The following is a 6,160-nucleotide window of genomic DNA, read 5'->3' on the forward strand; positions in this document are numbered from 1 at the left end:
GCGTTTGAGTAGCCACTACCTTGGCCGCTGGCAGATGCAACACCGTTTCCAGTATAAGAGTTGCTTCCTGAAGTGCTTTCACTATTTGAATTTGTGTCAGATCCATTGGGTCCTGTTCTCGCACCAGCGTTTGAGTAGCCACTACCTTGGCCACTGGTAGATCCGCCATTTCTTCCATCAGTCACATAATTACCAGTGTTGCCATATGAGTTACTTTGACTCGAGCTTTCAGTATTACCACTACCGTAGACATTGCTTTGGGAGTCACTGTTACTTCCGCTATTAGCGACGTCACCAGAATTACCTAGGAGTCTGTAGAATGGTGATTTAGACTCTCTGGTGAAATCAGCTAAGCTTATGATAAAATAGAAGTTTGGTGTAGCTCCATTGCTCGAGCAGCTCGGCTTTGTTCCAGTGCTATCTGAAATATTTCAATTTGAATCTGTTATTGTACTTAAATAATTATTTTATATAAATAAATAATGACAAAAATTCCCTATTCAGCTCAAAAGTATCACGCCTCAGGTTTGAAAGCCCGTGGAGTTGCCGACTATCAAAAATAATAAAAACACTCGAATAGCACCTTCGTATTTGGGAGTTCATTGCTCGTAAAGGCACAAGAATACAAAAATGAAAATATGGTGATGATGAGATGATACGTTTGGTCAGAACTTTTTTTCAGAACTTGATTTCAAACCTGATGCAACGGAAAGAACGACAGGTAAGAGACAGAGATACAAAAATGTGTAGAATGAAGCCGGCAAAGAGTGAGACAGAAATATACATACTATTTTATATATATTCATCTCATTCTTTTGTCGATTTACTGAAGTTTCACTTCTATCTTGTGTGAATCGCACACACACCTTTTTTTTGTAGGTTTTGTTAAGGATTACCCAATGCGTCTGCAGCGTAACTGAACTTACAGCGCGTAATAGCAGAAGAAAATTCATGGGGATCAATTTAGAATATAGGAATAATATTTCATAAAATCTGATAGTAACAACTTGTTGCGTTGTTTAAATAGGGTTGCCTAGAGGCGCCGAAGGGCTTCAGTTATAAATAGTGTAACTAACACCACTTTCTTTTATATATATATATATATATATATAATATAGATAATTTATGATAATTAAGGAATAATTTACATATAAATAATATTATAAAAACCATCGAAAGTTACTCACATCTTGGCAAAGTTGAAGCTAGAGACGATGTTACCTGAAATAAGTATCCAATGAAACATTTTAACAATATAATATCCAGTAATCGCTCTACGTCACTTCATACCAGGATCATTAGCACCCAAACTGGTTGCCCCATGGTTTCACGGACGAACCCACGGACAACAGCAAGTATATAGCTCATTTCTTTTGCTGTTGTATCCTACTTATATTATAAATGCGAAAGTTTGCAACGTGTGTGTGTTTGTTGCTCTTTCACGCAAAAACTACTGAACCGATTGCAATGAATTTGGTATGTAGACAGCTAGACAACTAAAATAACATATAGGAAGCATATAGCAATGAATTTTATCACATCAATTCTAATATAAACATAATTTTACACTAATATTATAAAGCTCAAGAGTTCGTTTGTTTGTTTATTCGTTTGAACGCACTAATGTCAGGAACTACTGATCCGATTTGAAAAATTCTTTTACAGATAGATAGCCCAGGAGGAAGGAAAGATATAAAAACAGTAATAGTGCCAAAAAGGGCTCCCCGTCAGCAAAGCATCAACCATTTTAAGAATAAAATGTATTACTGCATAATATGTAATTTATGTAATACTGTGTAATAAAGATGATTTTTATGATAATATATAGATTATTTATTATGATTAAAATCAAAGATATAAAGTTTATTCGTATTAAATTGAGAATATTATATTTTATCATTATTATATAATATATAATATTAATAATTTTATTATTTATTAATCATTAAAATATTTAATTTAAAATTACTTGTGAAATACTTACCAAAAGCAAGAATGCTAATGTGGAATACATCTTGGCGACTATGGCAACACTGGTGCATGCCACGCTTTTATATTTGAAAAAAGAATGCATTTCAGAATTCTTTAGTGCATCTGTGCAAATAATTTTGAAGTGCATTTAATGTTTTTTATTCAATTATTTATTATTTTATTCTTATGTAAATGATAGGGCATTATTTATGTGATATTTGACTTTATTTTTGTTAACAGTTAATTTTTCAATCGGCCACAAATGTTAAAGGTGTAATGACTCTTTAGACATTTTAATTCATGTAAAGTTTTACAAGAGCGTTTCAATAGTAAATTTGATTAAATTATATCTATTCTTATTTCGAACTTTTTAAAAAATGTTGAAATTTTGCTGAAATTTATTTTGGAATTTACAATTTAAAAAACAGTCTAAAACGTGTATGAAACATTTTCATACAAAACACACAGTTCGTTATAGTTTATTAGAAATACAATTAATAGTAACATAAATACATTTAAATGTTATGTAGATACATAATCACGATATGTATAAACGACATAGATAACTAATAGAAAAAAACAGTAGCAGTCGTGGGGCTGCCGATAGAAGTGAAAATGGAACTATTAAGTTGAGAGTAATTAAAACTATATGCAAAAATTATATGAATTTTTTTATGTTTTATTTATTAGTTACATATGATGGGTTAAACAAATCATGAACAAAATATAAATACAGAGTGGTTGAAAAAATTATTATTAGCATGTCGGTGACGCGAACCGAGGATTTTACCCTCTACCAAAACGCTCAACGCGCCTAAAGAAGTTTTCAGATTTCACTTTAAAAAAAATCGTCCGCAGTCTGTTTTCTTAGTTCGTAACTAGATGGCGTTGTAAGAAACGTCTGTAATTAACTAAGCTTCGATAGGTGCTTCTTGCCCGTAGCCAAAATACGGAAAAAAAAGTATATCCTACTAATATTATAAGCGGGAAAGTTTGTTAGTATGGATTTATGTTTGTTAATCTTACACGCTAAAACAGCTTATCTGTATTAAACTTACAGAGATAGATTTTGTCGGGATTAGCAGATAACTTTTTACCCACCATTCGAGTGACGCCGCGGGTTATAGCTACTGCTCTATAAATCTATATTAAATATGTTATTTTACAAAACTAACCGTTGGTTCCGGCTTCGCCCTTTGTACATATATAGACTATGTCACTAAGTGAAATTGTATCTTTCTTATAAAAGTGAAGTCCCGTATCCCCTAGTGGGGTATGGGGCAAATGAGGAACATCTGTTTCACTGATCGATTTTCTTTACGGACAAGTAGGTGATCAGCCTTCTGTGTCCTGCCAGACCGAGACATTTTTTTTGTGCGTCCCCACCGGGAATTGAACCCAGGATCCCTCGGTTATACGCTCACGCGTTAACCACTGTACCAAGGAGACGGTCGTATCTTTCTTATGGTGAAAGAATTTTCGAAATAGGTCCAGTAACTATTCAGTGAAAACATAAGAAACAAAAAAATCTTCATCTTTATAATGTGATGTTATCTGTGACGTTAGTATAGATAGTATAGTATTATATTATCTGTAGTAAAGATTTAAAAAATGAAAAAAAAAAAATGTTAGATCGAGTTCTTTAATTTTAAATTCGGAATCATAGTAGGAAAATATTTTAAATCTTAACGTGTGACGTCACAAAGCTTTTGACCCCCTGCCCCATGTCATACAATGCAATTCGGTGATACCTTCCTATAACTGAATAGTTTGTTTGAGCGCTCCAATCTCAGAAACTACTGGAACGACAAAAATCTTCCAAACCAATCCAACCAATTTAAGTGATTGCCTCCTATGTGGTTCCGTTCAATTTAAAGATCGTTTAGTTTTAATATCAAAATTAAATACAAGTAAAATATCAAAATTAAATAGTAGCAGTGGTGGCTCAGTGGTGAGAATCTCGGACTTCAAAATCGATGAGTCGCGATTCGAGACCGGGCGAGCGTGCAGGAAATAAATTGATTTTTCAATTTATCTGTGCATGTGGATAACATCACCACTGCTTGAAACGGTGAAGATAAACATCGTGAGGAAACCGGCATGTCCAAGAATCAAAAGTTCGACGACATGTGACATCTGCCAACCCGTACTTGGCCAGCGTGGTGGATTATGACCTGAACCCTCATAGGAGGCCTGTGTCACAGCAGTGGGTAGGTATATGGGCTGATGATGATGATGATACCTATATAATAACGAAAACAAATATTACAAACACAAAACATTATGGAAGGTGTACCATAAAGTTTTTACGTAGTTTTTTACGTGTTAGGTTATTTTAGTCACAGGTTGTATATAAAATTATTTATTATGTTTCCGCTAGAGGCCATGTGGTGTTGGATCGTGCGTCGGTGGGTGACAACACTTGTTGATTTTGTGGGATATTTTAAAAGTAACAAATGATAAAAACAAGACAAATAGAAAATGTAATACGTTGAATGTATGTATAGTTGTGTTGGTGAGTTATCAAATTTTTGTAGTTGCTTCTTGGATCTTTTAGTTTTTCTAGTTAAACAAGTAGAAAATATTATGCGTAAAGAGGTCATTTATAAATTGCGTCGCATGCCAAATAAATATTTCGGTGATACCCTGCCCCATTGGTAGGTTGTAGATTGTAAAGAATTAAAATATGTACGATTATTCTTATATGTGGGAGTCGAGCACGCTTCGGCACGAATTGGACCAGCTCGCACTGGGGAAGTACCACACCCTCACAGAAGACTGGCGTGAAAAAGCATACTCATACTACGATACTACTCATATACCAGGCAGGTGAACTTATTTATATATTTTCGAATGGGACGTATCCCACTGAGTACTAAAGCATGGTCACCCCAACACCAGACCTGGAATCTTTGTATAATTTGTTTTATAGCCTAAATTCGAGAAACATTCCACTTTGATGTCTGCTAAATCGATTGTTAATTGGAAGAGAGTCAAATTGGATATATCCCTTGGCTCATAGTGGGGCATGGGACATTTTTTTAACACACTTTTATTAGCTCCTCCCGCATGTTTGTATGTAACCGACACCTTTAGACCCGATTTTGACCCACTTTAAACGAACAGATTCAATTCAAACTCTGTACACTTATCAAGGATCGGTGGCAATACAATAATTTCATGAGTTTATCTTATTATACTGAGGGTCGCCGGAATAATAATATCCTTACGTATAATCTGTAAAAGAGCAAGTGAGACAATTTAGTCTAATTTTAAAACGAGTTTTTTATAAGTTTTTTATACACTAGCTGCTGCCTGCGACTTCGTTCGCATGTTCTAGAACAATCTGGAGACTTTCAATAAAAATAAAATAATAAATAACAAAAAATATGTTTATTTGCATTCCCAATCATTAAACTACTGAGTGGTATTAACGTTGTGAAGGCCTAGTGTCTGAAGTAGGTCGTACAAGACCTGTAGTACAGGACACTAGCCCCCCTCGCGGATAGTAGTAGGACACTACTAGTAGGAAAGGTAATGATACAAATAAGAAAAATAACTATAAATGAAATCTTATACCTTTAAACGAGCAATTCTTGTATATATATATATAATTGGAATCTCGGAATCTAGCTAGGAATTTTTTTTAGAAAATGTCATATTCGTGTTTTATTCGTGTGTTTTTTTCCTGACATCTATTGGTGAATAATAATACTATTTTGCTTCATAGATAGCTGGACAACTGAAATAACACATAGGCACTTTTTATACCGATATTCCTACGGGATACGGACTTACGCGGTTTCAACCGCGGGTCACAGCTAGTTAAGCTTAAATTTATAATACAGTTCTAGTACCAGTATAACATAATAAAATACTAATTTTTATTTCAATATCTCGTTCGATCAAATTCTATTCATTAAATACTGAACGGGTATCGATGAACTCCAGGAATACCAAAAAAAAAAAATCAATTTGATGGACGATTTCATATACTTTTTTTCCTCTTTATGGCCTATGGCCCTAGATGTTTAAAATATCATTATAACGGTTTGACAAGTGACATTTCAATTTCTTTTTTTATTTTGCCGCTATGTCAAAAATTAAAAATAAATTGATAAAAATAAAACACAAAATCTATTCAATAATGTATTTGGCATAAGTCTTTGGTACAAATTTGATAAATAAT

The sequence above is a fragment of the Zerene cesonia genome, unplaced genomic scaffold (assembly GCF_012273895.1).
Source record: "Zerene cesonia ecotype Mississippi unplaced genomic scaffold, Zerene_cesonia_1.1 Zces_u003, whole genome shotgun sequence".
Lineage (NCBI taxonomy): Eukaryota > Metazoa > Arthropoda > Insecta > Lepidoptera > Pieridae > Zerene > Zerene cesonia.